The sequence below is a fragment of the Panthera tigris genome, chromosome A1 (assembly GCF_018350195.1).
Source record: "Panthera tigris isolate Pti1 chromosome A1, P.tigris_Pti1_mat1.1, whole genome shotgun sequence".
NCBI classification, from domain to species: Eukaryota; Metazoa; Chordata; class Mammalia; order Carnivora; family Felidae; genus Panthera; species Panthera tigris.
In genome coordinates this window covers 154,856,060-154,874,895 of record NC_056660.1, presented here as the reverse complement: position 1 = coordinate 154,874,895, position 18,836 = coordinate 154,856,060, and the positions used below count along the sequence as shown (strand labels likewise).

The window sequence follows — 18,836 nt, the reverse complement described above, 5'->3', positions numbered from 1 at the left end:
CTGAAATTCCCCGCAAGTGTCCAGGCCTACTCAACTGCAGGATAAGAAAACACAATTGCAATTTCCACCTTTATTTTAGGCCTCTTCTCCAGATCTCTCTCTCTCCTTTTTCAACTAAGTCCTCCACCTTGGTTGCCTTTAAGTCTAAGCATATAGAGGTAGCTCTTGGACCTAGACCCACTGTGGCCCTTGCCAAAGTACCCTACTTGAGACTGCCAGCCCAGCGACCATATATACTCGGTCCTTTCCAAGGTCTCTCTCACCTGATGAGGCTGGTCTAGGGATGGGGAAAAGCTCACCAGGGTCTGGGATCCCCAGTCTCCCTTTTCAAGTCTTTCTCTGGCCATGTGGTTCCCACAGGCCCATTCAATGCGCATAAAGTCTCCAGTGTGGTTCCCCCAAGAGATGATGAGACGTTACCCCTCTGCTTGGGAAAGAGGAATCAGGTTGTAAGCTTGCAATTTCCCTTGTGGGTTGCTAGCATTATGGCTCAGCCCGAATCACTTTTTAAAATATCTTCCACCCAACACTTGATCTCTCCCAGCCAGATCGCTGGTAAACAGTTATGACCTGCTGGGGAGAAGGAGAGAAGCAGAGATTGGTGGTGGCATACACTGTGCTGACTTGCATTCCAGGCCCCAGAGTCTGGATCTAAGCAGACTTTCTAGTTGATTAACACCCTGCTATCCCAAATCTTTCTTTCCTTGAAGGCTGAATTATTCTTCATCAATCCCATGACCTCTTTGATATTGGCATTTTGCTCTCCCCAAACTCACTAGATCATTCATTTTGGCTTTTTGGTAAATCACACTGAACAAGGTGGCCTTGCAAAAAATTTTCTACATCTAATTCAAAAGTGGTTGAGACCCTGCAAATGACCAGATATGTGTAGGAAATTTTCTCTCATACGTTTTTCCTACCTCCTAAATTGTTAAAATGGCACTTTTCAGTTTAGAGAGACCACAGAACAGAAATAACCCTGTTTTATCAAGCCCATCTGGAGAAATGAGTATGCCTGCAATTGTTGGGAGAAAGGTCAGTTCTACTGTTCTTACTGCAGACCTTTCCCAAAGAGCTTGTTTTAAAGGGGCAAATCAATTAGTCTCCCTTGGCATGAGATTAAGGTTGGGAGGAACACAGTTGAAGAAGATATATTTAAAATTGTCTTCAGAATGATACTTTGAAGGATAGAGAGAGGCACAGGAATGCCTGCCTAATGTTTTGTGATTATTAAAAAGCCAAAACCAAAATCCAAACAAATAAGCAAAAGCTGCTGCCTAACTCAGGAAAACCCCCTCACAAGACTGAACTCAGTCTGTATTGTGGCTGCCCAGTTGTAAAAACTTCTGCCTTTGTCAAAGTGAAAACAAAGATGGGAAGGCCAAAGTGGGAGCTGAACTTCTGTTAGACTGGCTGCTCTTAGCCTGCCCTTGTGGTTGAACCACGGATGAGCAGGCTTGCATATTCACTATCACTCTGGTAGTCTGAGCATTTCTTCTTTGTCACCTTTGGGTCAGAATGTCCAGAGATAAGTGCTTTACCTTAGAAAACGGTTTGGTTTTCTATCACAAACCAGCCATTTAAAGCATGTGTTTTGGAAAGAGAGATAAAGGAAGCACTTCCGCTTTCTGCTTGGGCCTCCCGTTAGAGGGCCAGGAGTAGCCATGGGAGGGTGGCAGGAGAGCAAGTGCTGACCTTTGGATGCAAATCAAGCCTTTTATCGGAGGAAAAGTGACAATCATTCCTAGTACACTAGAGAAGCCAGGGACAAATATTTACTTTTTGTAGAAATCAAGCCTTCGCTATCTAAATGCATTTATGCAAAAAGAAAGAAAGAACTAGAGACTTCTATGTTACAGAATGTATTTTTAAATTTTAAATGGAGACTAGAGTGAAGAATAACCGCGTGGTTCTTTTTCCTGAGGTAAATGATTTGGGTCTGGATGAAAAGTTGGAATTTTGAAATGAGTTTGAAGCTTGTTAAAGTACCCTGATAATAAATCAACTGCACCATATAATAATTTATTTTAATAGTTACCTGTCAGAACACCTTTTTTTTTTTTTTTTTTTTTTTTTTTTTTTTACTGCAGGATTAGCCCATCAGAGTAGATCTGAGTTGGACATTCACTGATTAAATTCTGCTCAAATATGTTTAATTCTTTAATGTCACTTTCTTAACTGCCTATAAAAGAAACTGGTGAAAAAGTATTGACTCACAAAGCCAGCAGATCTATTGGTAACTATGGTCATATTACAATAGTATTTACCTATCAGAAGGTTGATCTAAATAATAAAGCTGACAATTCCTTCTAAACTGTCAGTGGAAAGATATGTTTATCACAGTGTCCTCCATCACCAAGGAGAGAGGGGGATTAGGTAAAGTTTAAATGAAAAAGAATGAGCATGCTATACCACTGATATAAACCACATGGAGCAATAAATAATTATGCCTTCTGTTATGCTATGTATATTTTATTTACTCGTTTCAGAGGTGAATAATAAACCTAGCTCAACTATGGGAGGAGTTAATAAAGTATTCCAAAAGCATGATCTAACAAAACTTGAGGATAGTTCTGTTTTATTGTTTAACCCTTTGCATGAAATCTTCTGAAGCTGAAAAGCAAAAGGAAAGGGCTTTTGTGTTAGTTGATCCTTGGCTATTCTAGGGCTCAGGTTGGTGTGAAAGGGACGAGGAGGTCACTTGAAATCTCCTTTTATCTACTCTTATTTTCTCTCTGGATCAGCAACTTTGAATGGACATTATCTAATCGCTCTTAATGGAAAGAAACTATGGGAGCAATGAAATGCCTTTAGTCCAGAAGTGAATACATGTGTGTGGAGCTTGTGTGTGCAAGCTGAGCTTGCGTAGGACTACATTTCTGCACACATGTGCTTAGAGATTTTTCGGAGTAGATGGATATGTATGTAAATGTTTCCTATACACTCTGGGGGCAGGGTCGGATTGGGTTGCTTATTTTGCCTTTACACATGAATATGCACACACCCACATGAAGATTCTCTACCAAGTCTAGGTGATACTTGGAGCCGACTCTTCCTTGAGTTCTTTCTTGTCCTCACTCTGCGGGATGTCATATTAGTTAAAAAAAACAACAACAAATAATTGAGAGCACGATGGACAGCCTTTTAGTGAAAACATCTCATTTCTTTTCCATTTTCAACTGGAAGTCACACTGACAGGAGGATTTCTTTTCAGAGGGTGGAGATTGTGTGACAGGTGAGAGAGAGGTGATAGGGTAACACGAGACCATTGCTTTCAATTTCTCCCCAATATTTTTTCTTTTCGGTCTTTCTTGGAATTAAATTGGTTAAAACACAATAAATAAGTGGAAAACAAGAGCCTGACATTAGGCAATTAAAAAGTTTTTCTTGCTATAGATACATAACTCCAAACCTTTGAAGGTGAGAAATTGATTACAATTTGTTTTGAAACTTGAAATTAGAATTATTCTAGTAAGTCTCATATGCTAACTAAAATACCACCTAAGTTGTCTTCCTTAAGCATCACATTTACTTTAAAAAGGAGAAACAGCCCTCAGGTGAAGTATAAATGACTATCCAGAAAAGGACATTTGATTTCTAGGACTGAAAAGCACTGGGCTTTACCTCCTAAGAAATGCTTCCCCTCCCCCGCAATGTTCTTTTAAATAAGATTCGCATTGCTCCCAGAGCCTGGGACACTTTGCTGTAAATTCCTTTAGAAGAATACTTGGTTACCAGGGCTACAAGTTCCCATCTCAACCTGCCAGCCTCCCTGCCCCCCTGCTCCAGATTGCAGAGACCCTTGGCTGTCAGGGCTGGGACCTTGAACCCCTCCCCCGTCCCCCAGCCTACTGGAGATCGAAGTTCCAAAGTTCGAGGTTGGATGGGAGAGAATTAATCCTTCTTTAACTCCTCTCCTTGCTGTCCTCAATTCTGAACCCCAACAGATCTGTTTCCCGGGGTTTCCTGGTGAATAGGAGGGTAGGAGCCGCCCTTTCTAATAAAGATTAAATTAAGTAGAAGAATCCCAGACGCTGGATATTTGGAAGCTCCGGTGGGGTGTCAAACTGACGTTTAACACTTTTTTTCCACTCACTGTGCACAAATATTGGATTCATTGGGCTTAACTTTAGAAAGGAAAGAGGAAAAAAGATAAGAAGGAAGGAAAATAGGAAGAAAAAAAAGGAAAAAAAGTCAAGGAGAACCCCCAGTTTCAAGGATAAAGTGACTTTGAGTTCAGAGAGGCTGAAGGCAGAAGCAGGGCTTCCTGACTTTTCTAGTCTTTTCTTCCCCTGAACTACTCCAAGAATTGAACGCTGTCTTTCCCCAATGAGGGCACAGAGTTTTGCTGTTTTGTGTGGGTCTGAGTCCACGATTATTCTTTAGGGGGCAGTTTGGTGTCAGGGTCAGGACTGGGTATGCGAGAGGAAAGGTGAACTCAGAACCCTGTCACCTCTACTATGCTTACGTTCCCCCCTCTTTTGTGCTTATTTTTAACCAAGGTTTTGTAGCACAAACTGAGCAGTTTCCTTCAGTTACTGCCCAGTAGGAGAAACAATAGCTTTTTCTGTTTGCTGTGTTCAGCGAGCTGGACACTGACCTTGAAGCTGAGGAGGCCAGGCACTACCTCCCCTGAGAATCATACCAACCCCCAAAATATTGGCCTCTCACACCCACCTGCTCCTCTAGTTGCAGGGCGCAGTCTGGAGGGGCAAAAGGCAAGTCCCTTCGTGCCGGTGTCTCGTTCCTGCAAATACAACACTGAATAAATTAACCTCAAACCAGCTAGTTGGGGTGTAGTAGTTTAGCAGGACTAATTGCAGACAATGGAGCTGAAATGACTTTTCCAATTAGCTGCTGGTTGGAGTTTAGTTGGAGGAACTGTCAGCTCCAACGATGGGTAATTGCTTTATTGCTCACAAAACTATCATCTATTTAGAACATATGTGCTAATTACTCTGGATGGGCGTCGAAAAAGAGACCATAAATCTAATAGCACTTAAAAAAGTCTATGGTGCTTGTAAGCAACCCTAGCCCAGGTTGGCGTGATGGATGGCTGTCTTTCAGAAAGGCGAGGGTTTCGACTGGAGGCACCGACGGGATGCTTTGGTCAAATCGCGTGCATGAGAGCGAGGGACCAGCGCAGCTGTGCGGAGGTTATAAATCACTGTCATCAAAACCAGTCCCCTCTTTCGCTGCGCACTGTTTTTTTTTTTTTCATTTTCGCAAAAGATTACTTTAGAAATCTTTTAATTGGATTATGCTAGGAAATTAATCTCCTTTAGTCTTGGCTAAATTTATTGTGGTCACTGTCGGGAGGAAAGCCCTGTAACTGCAGCGAGGGCCACGTCCCCTATTCCCTCTTTACCTTAGCCTCTGGGGCCTCCCAGTTTCGTGGGACAGCCTTGCCCCAAGACCTAGGGAGTGATTGGGGGTGAGGAAGAGTAAAAAGACACACCCGTATAGAAGTCCGCGGAGGTTCCTAGGGAACCCCTTTGTCCTAAATGCCACCTTTCTGTCCCAGATTCCCTAGTTCCATGTATAGCTAGCATCCCTGTACAACACTGCGCCTTCTTCCACCAGGGGGTCTGAGGTTCTGGGGGCCTGCTACCAGGGAAAAAGGAGGCTAAAGGTGGCGGGAAGAGGAGGTGAGGTTTGCTGGGGTAAGGCTGCCAACCAAACTCATTACTTTGCCCTCTTCTCTTCCACGCCCCTCTTCTGGAGGGGAGCTCCGGCTTTGCGAACATTCTCCACTCTACTTCTCTGCGCAAAAACGCACGGCTCGTTTTTGGCGTTTTCCCTGGCACAACTCTGGAGACTCTTGCCTCTGACATGCACGACGCTTGAAGTCCGGGAGCTAGGGCCCTCCCCGCTCTACCAGGCTCCTGGCACACCAGCACAACGGAGGACGGGGACCGCCTTTCTGGTCCCGCACTTCCTAGTCCTTAACCTGGTCCAGCGCTGCCCGGGCAGCTGCTGAAGCTGCGGGTCTGGCCCCGCCGGCTGCTTAGCTCTGCGGGAGATGACAACATCTGCCTGAAACGGGATACCTACTTTTGCAGCTCAATTTAGCTCTTAATAGCAGCCCTCTGAGGTGTGGTTAATTGATGGGGATAAAGGCGTAATGACTTGACGGGGAGACGCCAATGATCCTTTAATATACTTTTAAAAGAACAACCACCACCCCAAACCTCGGCGAGTCATTGATAGGTGGGAGGATACGACGCGGATCTGGAGGCAGGAAAAGCAGCGCTTGTGCCGTTTGTATCTAGAGGCTTCAGTGAGGGGTGAGCCCTGGCTGTCAGGGCTGGGGCACCTGGGGGCCACCAGGGCGCGCAACTCGGGCTGTCGGGGGTTGTCGCGTGGTCGCGGAGAGCGGGGGCCTGACGAGGACCCGGGAGAGCTCAGGGATGACAAGTGACCGCACTGAATGGCGGCGGGGAGGAGCCCCGAGCCAGGGTGGATGCCGCCCCATCCCGGACTCTGCCTCTGCATTAGCCCTTCCCCTGCACGGGGCTGGATCCCCACACAGCTAGCGTTTCTTTCTGCCCTCGCTAGAGCTACTCTTCATCCAGCATGAGCGAAGTGGTCAAGTGGCCGAGCTCGGCGGGAACTCGCGGGGTTACGCTGTCTCAACACCCTCAGCACCAGGAGAGAAAGACACGTGCCGCAGTGTGTGTGTGTGTGTGTGTGGGGGGGGGGGCCCTGAAACGCAAAACCAAAGCACGTGGCCGTATTTTTGCCAGGTTTGCCCAGAGACCCAGGGCCGGGAGTCCTGAGGTTTACCGGCGCTAGGTCCCGTCGCCGGCTCAGAGTGTCTCCGGCCCACCATCTCCCCAGACTTCTGCCCAACATTCTCTCCTCAGCACCTTCCCTATCCCTCGCCTGATTTCTCTTTGCGCAGTTCTAGTGTAGTCGTCAGTGTCAAAGGAGTGTACCGCACTGAGCAAGCCCCCAACGTAGGGCCACTCAAGTGCTGAAATGAAAAAACCAAAACAAAAAATCCAGATCGCCTTTCCCGTTTGCAAGGGGGAACCCCCTTTAGGGGCGAGCGGTTGTGTCTCTAGCAGATTTTGCAAGTATCCTGTTTTACTCTTTGGAGAGGGATAACCTTGATGCTTCAGGTTTGAGCTCCCTCTGGAAGCGTAAGGAGAAACAACTCCAATTACTGTCCAGATTTTATTATATTGAGAGATCGCAGGTGCTTCGGCGGCTGCTATTGTCTGCCTTCCTCTGTGAGCCCACATACCAGGGATCAAAGAGTCCCAGGAAACTTAATTTCCCCAAACCCTCTTGCGGAGAAGGCATACGTTGTCACGGGCGAAGCTTTGGGGTCAAAGATTTGAAGAAATGTAATTAAGAGTTCCAACTCCCAGAGTGTGCCTGTCTCGGTATGGTTCTGTCCTTCCACCGTCACTGTCTAACCTCATCTAGTCTGTTTCTGCCCTCACTGATGTCTAGGAATTCAAGTCTCACTGTTGCCTTGCCGTCCACCGCCCCCCACCCCCCCACCCCGTCGCCCCTCCGCCTTCCCTGGCAGGGGAGAACTCCATGGCCGCGGTCTTCAAGGTTCTTGGGCGCCGCAGAGTCAGGGGCAGGGTCCCAGGTGCAGGTGCACGCCCTGGTCAGCGACTCTCGCTCAAGAGCTCCCTGCCCAGATGAGGTCCGTGACCTGGCGGCAGGTCCCTGAGTCTTTCCTAACGACGAGCTGCCTTTGGGCTTCCAGGGTCCTAAGCTGCCTGTGGCGGCCTCTTGTCCGCCTAAGCCCTCGGATCAGCGTTGGGCTGAGCGGTGTGGGCCTTGAGGACGGCCGGGAGGCACCTGGCGCGATTCCTCGTCATCCCCGGCTCAGTCGAGGGCCTTTACTCCCGTGTGTCTCTTCACATTTCTCACCCCACAAGGGCGCTCCCTTGCGAACGATTCTGCACTCTGCGAACCAGGCTCCGGTGTCGGGGCTCCAGGCCGGCCCCCACACCTTCCCTCGAAGCCCGGGAACTCAGTCCTGGGCACCGCCAGGGCGGGAGCAGTTCCCGGAAGCTAGGCCCACATCCGGGCACGAAGCCTCACTCGCGGAGTTGGCTTCCGGGCGCTCGACGCAAGTGTGTCGCTGCGCGCGGTGAGGGGCCCTGGCCGAGGGATCCGCGCGCCGGGGCCTCGTCGGAGGGCAAGGGTCGCGCTCCCGCGGGCGCTGAGGGTCCCCAGCCCGCGAGCTGGGCCTGTGCGGGCTTAAGGTTTAAGGAAGACGGGCTCGACCGGCGAGTGGCGCACGCTGCGAGAACCCCAGGCCCACGCTGTCGGTCAGCGCTGGCGGTTTGTGTCCCGCGGTCGGCTCAGCAAGCTTCCTGGGAATGGGCCCGAAGCGGGTGAGAGCCGACTTCTCCGCAACTTGGTCAAGTTCAGAGACTCACCGTCGAAAGAGACCGCCTTTGCAGTCTTCCCCTCCCTGGCGAGAGCGCTCTGAGCCTTTGCGGTGCTCCGGGGCTGACTAACGCTGGGCCCTGCCTTGAGCACCTAGTCCCCTTCAGGTTTTGGGCTGAGAGGGGTAGGCAGCAAGGCCTGGGGCGCGGCCAGGAAACCTCAAACCCGATTTTCTAGTTTTGGCCTGAAGAAGCCGCAAAGTCAGTGGGAGTTAACTTTGTGGCCTTTGGCGTTTTTGAAAACCTCTGCAAGGCGGGAACAGCACAGAGAAACCGCCGTGCAGTTCATCAAAAAATGTTTTGGGGGACCGTATCTGGAGAGTTTTCTCAGAGAGTGTTGTATAATCTTGCAAATTAGCGAGCTGGTATGTATCTCGCCACCGGTGCACTGAATAGTATCTTCCTCCAGACAGGGATTGAGAAACGGAAATACCACCACCCTCCAGCCAAACTTGTGAGGACTGATTGCAGGGAAACTGGTGCTCCAGATGTTGCACTAGAGGCGCTGCAAGTGTGAGCAGGTAACGTGGAGAAGAGTGACATTGTTAACAGAAAGTATCTAATTAACAGTGACTTCATTTGATTGGAAGGATGAAAAAGCCTTTTTAAATCAATCCAGATTCACTGGCCTAAGCTCAGCCAATTTATGAATATGGAGCCTGACTGGGCTCTGCTTTCTTTCAAAGATGTCATCTTAGGGGTAATAGCATAGGTGAAGTCATTTGGTTACACTGTGGAAACTTTTATAGTGCCTTCCTTGGGAATTTAATTCAGTGCTTCTTCATTTTATTAGGAACAGACTGACTCCATCAACTGTGCTCTCCCTGTTTAGAGGCAGGACTGCTTGAAGCAATTAGGTTCACCAATTAGCATAGTTTTACTGACCCCAGCAGCAGCACCACTCCTTAGATTATCCATTTCTTCAAAGTCAGAGAAAAGCTGGAGCACAACATGCTTCCCAGGTGTCTAGGTTGGGAAAATAAGCCCACAAGCAGGGTAGCACAGCAGTGCAAAAAGCTTTCTTAATAGTCCCCAAGTGTTTCAGCAACTTTGGTGGATTTCTCTCCCCTTTTCTGATGCTGGATCCTGTGGTACCTCCTTATTTCACAGAGCCTTTAAAGCCTCTCTCCTTGGGTTGCATTTTGGCAGAACTGTTTTCGAGAAAGTAAACTTTCTCCCTTCTTTTATGTCTGCCTGCATGCTAACGAAGCAGTGGACGATGTTAGGGTCCAGAGAGAGAAGTCACTGAAGGCTCCTTTAAACTCTGTTAGGTGACAAGGTAAGGGCTCAGGTCTTTGGGTGTGTCCGCGCATGTGTAATGTCCTTGCGTGTGTATGTGCTTCACGACCTATGAGGAGAGGCCAGAGGGTGGAGACGGGGATGTAAATCACTGCTTTCCCTCATTTTGAAGGTGTACCTGGAAGGCTTTGCTGCAGTCTCTTCACGGTCACCTCGGTCAGTTGGCAGCCAACATCTTCAGTCGTAGAAGATGTGTGGAGCTCTAAGCAGTCTAGGAAAGAAGGGACCTTACTCTTGCCACTGTCAGGTAGTGAAGGGGTTACATTTACATAGATGTTCTCTCTCTCTCCCCTAAAATAGATACTCCTCTGTAAGATTTTACTAGATAGAACTGCTGACAGTTCATCAGTAGCAGCCACAATGTAATACCCTAACCTTATTAAATCAATAAATACTAGATCCATGTATTGAATTAAAAATGTATCAGCATGGCCAGGAATTGCAATCATATGGCCATGGACCACAGAATCGAAGATGCCACTCAAAAATTGACTAGTTAGCATTTATTTAACCTTTTTCTATTTTGCATCTATGATTAGATGCTCTGGGTTTTAACATTTCAGAGACCATCGTGACAGGTTTTTGTTGTTTTTGTTTATTTCTTGGAAATTCTTTTCTTTCACTTCTCACGTTCAGCCACAAAAATGATGCATTTGTATTTAGGAATAGTAATATTCCTGTGACTGCATTGTTCTTGTCATTAGTTTTCATCTAGGAAATATAATCCCACTTAGTATAGAGTAAGATGTACTCAGGTGCATAAGTTTCTACATAAGCATGAATAAATTTAGATGCATATGTTCTTGTATATGTGTAAATAAATATACTCAATGTGAATGTACTGCCATACATTGATATGTTTATTTTTAAAAAAGAAACCATGTTTAATTTTATCTTTCAGCATTGCCAATGACATTAAAAGCTAAAGAACTATTTATTATTGTGAAAGAAGTTATTTATAATCTGATTTGCTGTTGAATCTTAAATGGCAAGAGATGAAATTAAAATTTTCAAGTCTTTAAACTGGACACAGTACTTAGAAAATTACCCATATTGTAAATGGCTACATTTTATGTGTGAAAAAAATACTTCAATGTGGTTTACCAGAAATTGGTCAGTTAAGTTGGAGATTAGTAGGTGAATTTAGAATTAGTCTGTACTGAAAACAAGGAATGTGTTTAACACCTGGAATTTTAATGGAAAAAGTAATATTACTTTAGCCAGATATTTGTTTATACTGATTAATGATGCTAATTATTTAAAAACATTCATCCCCTATTGATGTCAGCCAGCGTATTTGGTAGTGAATTCTGAAGATAAAGTCATTGGGCCTTGGGTTCACTACACTGTGAAAGAAAAAATCTTTATTTGACGAAATAGGCAATCAACTGAAATCTATCCTCTTTAAATAAACTGATTCCTCAGTATTTTCCCAGTGTTGGTGTAAGTTGTTGTCTGTGATGTCCCCCAGGGCTCTTTCCTCTGCTCTCTGATTTGGTATATAAAAGCAGCTCTGAATGATGGATTACTGTGTCATTGCAGCCTGCGAAGGATTAATTTGTTTCATTGATTTCTCTTTAGGCAGATTGCCAGAATTTGCTGCTTCCCACCTTTCCTCAAGACTTCTAGAAGTAATAGACAGTAATAGCCTAAGACAAATCAGCTCCTTTTTGTAAAAATAGAATCATGAAACCAGGAATCCTAATGAAAGCTATGGCAAACTTTTTATTGGCATATTGGAGAGAACAATTAATAGGCTACTTTATCTGGCTTAGAAATAGTTTTATTTGAAAAATGTCTTTGACTTGGTGACTTAAAACACATCATATTGGTAGTTTGTAAGTAAGCATTTATAATATTTGTCTCATAAAATTTTTCTCTAATTTGTAAGCATCCTATTTAACTCAGGAAAAAAATGTGTTGTCTATGTGATTGACAAACACTTTTCTTTATATGTCAAATTTTAGGATCAAATAACTTGTCAACATAAATTTAGGTAAATTTACTTATAAATACTTATAGGGCTATTTGGTGCAAAGAATTTTTAGAAACTTTGGACAAGGACACAGTATTAGAGCATAGATATAGAATTAATTATTTAAAGAAAATATAACTTTTTGTGATTAAAAAGCTAGTATTTGCTCATAATAATTTGCAAAAGTTAAAAATGACATTTTGTATATTTCTCTAAGCCTTTCTCCAAGCATTTATATGTTTTATTTATATATAGATAGACACCACTTTGTATCTTGCTTTTTTCAGTTGGCATTAAATAGTAGAAAATTTCCTGTGTAATTAAAATTATTAAAGTCATTTATGTTGACTGTTTAATGTTTTAGCATGTATAATTATTCATTGTTCTATTGGAGAGTTAGATTTTTAATTTTCCATAATTATAAATAAAGTTATGATAAATGGCTTTTTAAATAAATCTTATTCATCCCTCTGGCTATTTCCTTACAATATATTATTACAAAAGAATTTACTTGGATGAGGGTATAGACTTTTTTTAAGGTTCTTGATATTGATGGCCAAATTGTTTTCCAGAAAAGTTCTTCCAGTTTATACTGGTACTATTGAAAAAAATTTCTCTGTAGAGGCAGCATTGTAATCTATGTTACATGAGCAAAGAAAATAGAACAACATTCTTTCCTTGTCTTCTGAAAGCACTGGTAGCATTTTGCATACACTTAGTCTCTCAGAAGTATTTTCTCAACTGCAGATGTGAAATAGGCTGGTTATACAAATCTATTTGTTTCCCTTCTGTAGATCATTGATTTAATGATCTCAAGTTATACTTTTTATGCAATTAGTTGTGTAGTAAAAACTAATATTGTCATGTGCTAATGTTTTTTCCCCCTCTATTGTGCTATGATAGTAGTCCATGCAATATCAGCAAGTTTATGCTTTTCCTGTGCTTTGCTGAAAGGAAAAAGGAACATCTGTTTCCATTATATATCTGCATCATAATGATAACAATTAAATAGCTATTATGGTAGTATACAGTAAATATATTTTGCTGAATGACCTGTACTTTCTTGTTGGAAAATTTCGGAAATTGCAGAGGCATTTAGTTTTTACAGGTAGGTTCCATGTAGAGGTTTAGACAGGCCTTTGATTAGTTTAGGTGAATCATTGCAATCTCGGTAAAAACAACCCTGAAGATTAAACACGAGGCTATCGGATGTGACTCTTGAATGTATTTTTCTTAGGCAGATGTTTAGAGTAAAAGTTATTAGCTATCTGAGTATTCTTAAGTGATTCAATCATGGTGCTAATAATACAGTTCGTTTTGTGTTTTGCGCTGTGTGTGTTCTTTTAATATTTTACTAAGCTGGAAATTGGAAATAGTTTTATGTACATATTTTTGAAATATATTTTAAAATGTTTATTTAGAGAGAGAGTGCGTGCACGCTGCACACAGTGCACACACATGTGAGTGGGGGAGGGCAGAAGAGAGGAGAGAGAATCCGTAGCAGCGTCCTAGCTATCTGCCCAGAGCCTGAAGTGGCGCTTGGTACAGCGAATTATGAGATCATGATCTGAGCTAAAATCAAGAGTCACGTGGTCCCTTAATCATCTGAGACACCCAGGCAACGCCCCCTCCTTTTTTTTTTTTTTTTTTTTCAGCCCAGCACTCTTTTCCCCCACATATTAGGGGATCATAGTGATACTTGCCTTTTAAGCTCATGAGGAGAATGTTTGAAACTGACACACTATTTCCATTGACCTTTAATATTCCAGGGAAGTGTTTTCATTTATTTCATTCAGCTTTTGGTTAAAGATGTTTTGGTGGTTACTTAAAAAAAATGGTTAGTGGGGCGCCTGGGTGGCTCAGTCGGTTAAGCATCCGACTTCGGCTCAGGTCGTGATCTCACAGTCCGTGGGTTCGAGCCCCGCGTCGGGCTCTGTGCTGACAGCTCAGCCTGGAGCCTGCTTCAGATTCTGTGTCTCCCTCTCTCTCTGACCCTCCCCCGTTCATGCTCTGTCTCTCTCTGTCTCAAAAATAAATAAAACATTAAAAAATTAAAAAAAAATGGTTAGAAAGTATTTCAGACAAAATGTGGCATATCAAGAAAAACAGACATGTGCTCCAAACTGTTTGAGAAGTAAAGTGTTACCTGTACAATTGAAGCTCTTCCTGATCTTACTCCCTGATGGCTTCTTGAAGAGATAATCATCATCCTAAATTTTATCATTATCTTTTTTGCCTCTTAAGTATTTTTCTTGACATGTCTAAAGATTTGTTGTAAGTGACTTGTCCTTTTAAATGAATTAATTTTAAGATGTTGAAGCTGTGAAAGCTGTTGGAACCTTTTTTGTCTAATCATCTGTGAGTGATCATGTTTCATCTGTGAAGTTGTGGACAGATCCACATGTTCTTTGATGTCCTCCTAGGCATAATTAAAGTTTTTTGATTACCTCTTATTTTCCATATGAAATAAAATAAAACAAAAGGAAAAGGCTCAGAGAAATTTAAGTAACTTACTGAAGACCATATAGTAAATCCAGAGCCAGGAATGAAACTTAGTTCTCCTGACTTCCATTCAAAGCACTCTTCTCTTCAGTTCACATTGTCTGCTTTGGGTACTGGCTATCTGACCACTCTGGTATCCTGTGGTTAAAGACTGTCTGTAGGCTTTTATAATTTTGTGATTGTGTATGCAGAAAAGGTTTTTCTCTAAGAGTATTTCTCCTGTAGGGGAAAACATTGAAGCCATTATCAGCCTGTAAGCTACCTATAGAAGGAGAAGACTGAATCTGTAGCCTCCTGTAGAGGCTGCGGTTTTCTTCTTTATTTTCTGGACTTTCCTGGAAAAAATGGTAGTTTGGGTACAATGAAGCTTTCGATAGTTGTCTTACTGTGTGGTCTGTTTTCTGATCTCTTCATGGTAACTGGACCAGGAAAATAGGAATGGGCACAAATATAAGTGTCTCTTTATGTGTACATATATCTATTTTTCAATATATTTTGGCAGTCAGGACTGACAAATTGCTTCTTTCTTTCTTTTTTTTTTTTGGTAGCTTATGTTGTGGTCAAATCACAAATGACTTTCTATTTGAAAATGAGTTTGTTTCTTGTTTCTATTTAGCAACCAACTTATCAGAGGACTAAAGTGAGAGTAGCACAAATAGAATAATTTTGAAACACATTTTTAAAATCTCTTTGGAGAAAAACCCTATTCTAAAAATGGCAACCTAGAATTCCATGCATGTACGTTCTTTCAGGTTTTTACTCTATCGAATTTAATTCATTCTTAGTTGAGATGAGTAAGCTTGAGTCATAATATTCACAGTGCCGTGCCTTTCCTATGAAAAAATTTCAATATAACTAGAGATGGAGTTAATGTATCCTATTATAAGACTATCTGTTCCCAAATCTGTTGCTTTAAGACCAAAAACTTGGTTTAATAAATTATTTGGTTCTATAAATACATACTAGGAAACTTGTAATCGTAGCAATCATTCTTTTTAGGGAAGATGAAGCTACTAATCGTAGCTTTGTCAGTGCTATAAATATTCTCAAGGTAGTTGTGTTTTAACAAGCAAGGCAGGTAACACATTTTTCTCTATTTTAGATCAATTATATTATGTGTTCAGCAGCTGCTAGTAGGAAATTTTCCCTAGCATATTAGTTTGGGGAGGAGAGATCCAATGTAATCAGATATCAACATTCAGTACTCCTTTTATTTAGCATTTATAAATGCATATTGCTTTTTATGACGCATATTGCTTTATTTGCTCATACAAAATATTATTTCTTTCATATCTGTAACATTTCTGTCTGGAGAGAACGCTGTGTGTGTGTGTGTGTGTGTGTGTGTGTGTGTGTGTATGTCTGTCTATAAATATTTGCAAGGCATTTGTCTAGTTGAAAGTTCTGGTGAACGTCTGTAATGGGTAATATAAAGACTTTTCTACACTTATTAAATTTCTCCATTGTTGCTCTATCAGGTAGGTGAAACTCAGCAGAAAAAATGTGAGTAGAGGAAACTAGCCCCTTGCTAACTTGTTTCTCCTTGACCATAATATGAATCTGGACAGTAGTGGTGAGAATATGGAATCTTAATCACCAAGCCAGCAGTGCTAACACTAGAGAAACCATGGTGAGACACAACAATGTATAGTCATTTATATTATTTTATTATTTTAGTTATATAGCTCTTTGAAGAAAGGTGATGCATTGTTTACAGAAACCTCTGAATTTGGAAAAAAATGTATGTATTTTTATGTATGTATGTATATATTTATATGATTATATATTATGTATATTTTTTGCCATATATACTATCAGGATTATAGGTGCTTAAATATCTGTGCTTTTTGTACTCAGTTCTTAATGACTGTACTTTAGACCAAGTTGAGATTATTTCAAAACTAGCATTGGCTGTGTATTTTCTATTGACACAGCCAACACACAATTTTCAGATGTGATCTCAGAATTTTTCGTGGGTAAAGGGTAGAGTTTTCTTCTACTAACGTTAGATTTGCCTGTTGTAAAATTTTGTTCATGGCCTGTTTCGAAATCCCAGATCTTTAGGATTTTCTCACTATTTGATTCTTAGGAGAATTATGCTGCTGTTGTGCTTATTGTTCTTGAGATATAGACAGTTAACACCTATTTATTGAATTCTTGTCATGCTTACTGCATGTGAGATAGATAAAAGCAAAGTCATTGCTCTTCAGGGGATAATTATTGATATGGTCTTTTGCCAGTAATTTAACAGATTATATTTTCTTAATATAATGTATTTGTGATTTTATTAATATTACTACATGAAGACTTTAAGAGAAAAAGAAAATACATTTAGGTTTCCATTGCTGTTCTTTGCCTTTTGAAAAATTGTTAGAGTTATAATTTGGGATCAGCCAAAATGATATTAATATAGTATCTTGAACAAATAGGATGTGGCATTTGCTAACTTTAAATCAGTTTTTTTAAAGAATATAAGATCTAAGAATTTTTCCTGATACCCTATTTTGTTTAAATTAAGTCTACCAGTCTAATTATCTCTCTGTAAATAAAAAATAATTGCCTAACAATATCTCTCTGTAAATAAAAAACAATTGCCTAACAATGTTTCTGAAAAGCACCCTTTGTGCTGCTGCTTTAGCAAGAAGCAGGTTCATTTTTTTCAAAGCTCAAAAAAAAAAAAAAAAAAAAAAGGAAAATCTTGCCATTTGTAACTACGTGGATGGAAGTAGAGGATATTATGCTAAGCGAAATTAGTCAGAGAAAGACAAATATCATGTGACTTCACTCATATGAGGACTTTAAGACACAGAACAGATGAACGCAAGGTAAGGGAAGCAAAAATAATATAAAAACAGGGAGGGGGACAAAACATAAGAGATTCTTAAATATGGAGAACAGAGGGTTACTGGAGGGGTTGTAGGAGGAGGGATGGGCTAAATGGGTAAGGGGCATTAAGGAATCTTCTTCTGAAATCGTTGTTACTATATGCTAACTAACTTCAATGTAAATTAAAAAAAAACCTCAACTAACAGTATATTTAAATTAAAGTTGGGAACTACACTAAGTATGAAGGCAAAACATATTTTCATAGATATTTAGAAAAATACCTGTGTTTGGTTTTGACTTCCCATTAGCTTCGATGGAAATATTGAATTTTCGCATTGAACATGTTTCTGTTTTCTTTTTTAGAGAGAGAGAGAGAGAGAGAGAGAGAGAGCGAGAAAGAGCAAGGGACTGTGAGCAGGGCAGAGGGGCAGAGGGAGAGGGAGAGAATCCCAAGCAGGCTCCATTCTTAGTGTGGAGCCCTATGTGCGTCTCAGTCCATGACCTGAGCCGAAATCAAGAGTCAGACGCTCAAACTACTGAGCCACCTAGGTGCCCCTGCACATGTTTTTATAGCATTACAAATGAACATGTTTTTATAGTTCATCAAAGTTTATTAAAGGATGCTAAGAACAGTTACTATTTGGCTGTCACACAAAAAATGAGTTGTTGATATATTTGCCAATAGATCTGACCTAGGTAGATAGCTGTTTTTGATAAAAAAGTTTAACAAAAATACCCCTACCCCTATAATAAAGTCTTTTTGGATTTAATCTTGTAGTTTTTCTATCTGTTTATATGTGGATGTAGGTGTAAGTTTCAATTTACAAGTATTACAATAAACAGTCAAAGTATAATTTATATTTTGTGTAGAGTGAGAAAATACGGTCCTTTTGAATTTTAGTGATTGATAAGGTTTTGCCTTATTTATACATTTCTCAAAACAAATATACACATTCCTGGGGCGCCTGAGTGGCTCAGTCGGTTTTGTCAGACTTCAGCTCAGGTCATGATCTTGCACTTTGTGGGTTCTAGCTCTGTGTCGCTCTATGCTGACAGTTTGGTGCCTGGAGCCTGCTTTGGATTCTGCATCTCCCCCTCTCTGCCCCTCCCTCACCTGCGCTTTGTCTCTCTCTCATTCAGAAATAAATAAACATTAAAAAAACCCCCTACAACAGATATACACATTCCAAAATAAGTCCCTTTTTATTTAGCTACAGTTTTGAGATGTGTATTTTATAAGATATTTTTAAAAAGGCAAAAAAACCAGTAATATTTGGTAGAAGGTTCCAGTGGATTGTACTATACTATTAGGCTCAGGCTCATGTCAGTCTAGTTTGACAACTTATGGGTTGTTGTTTGGACTGGCTAGAGCTTAGTGATCTGAAGGAATAAAGGAGTGGTATTACAGAGCTTCGAAAGCAGCATACCAACTGATGTCTGTGACAGAGCCAAAAGTCACCAAGATCCTGTTTGTATTTCAGTTCCAATATTAATCAGTTCAAATGTGTTTTGAGTTTTGACCAATAGGTTTAAAATTCTGAAACTTCTGCATTTTATAGTAGGGAATTAGCCAAAGACTATATTTTTATATACAGTGTGTATGATGAAGAGTTTTGTTCTTATGTAAACTTGCTTAATAGTTGTCCTACCCAAGAGAAGTATAAAAAAATCCTTAATTATGAATTTTCCTTTTTATATACATTGTAAAACCTTCTTATCATTATATGCTAAGCATATTTCATATATTGTTTAATCTGTTTATATAAACTGTAAAATTCCCATTTTACTGGTGAAGAATTTGAGGCTCAACCGTGGTT

At 41.4% G+C, this 18,836-nt stretch overlaps 1 long non-coding RNA gene across 1 annotated transcript in view; it reads left to right on the top strand.

The window, feature by feature from the left end:
• The first annotated feature begins 8,831 nt into the window (after positions 1-8,831).
• Positions 8,832-18,836, top strand: part of LOC102953771 — a 146,980-nt gene continuing 136,975 nt past the window's right edge. The window contains exon 1 of the long non-coding RNA XR_001509926.2: positions 8,832-8,938. This is a non-coding gene — a long non-coding RNA (uncharacterized LOC102953771). The remainder of the gene's footprint in view (positions 8,939-18,836) is intronic.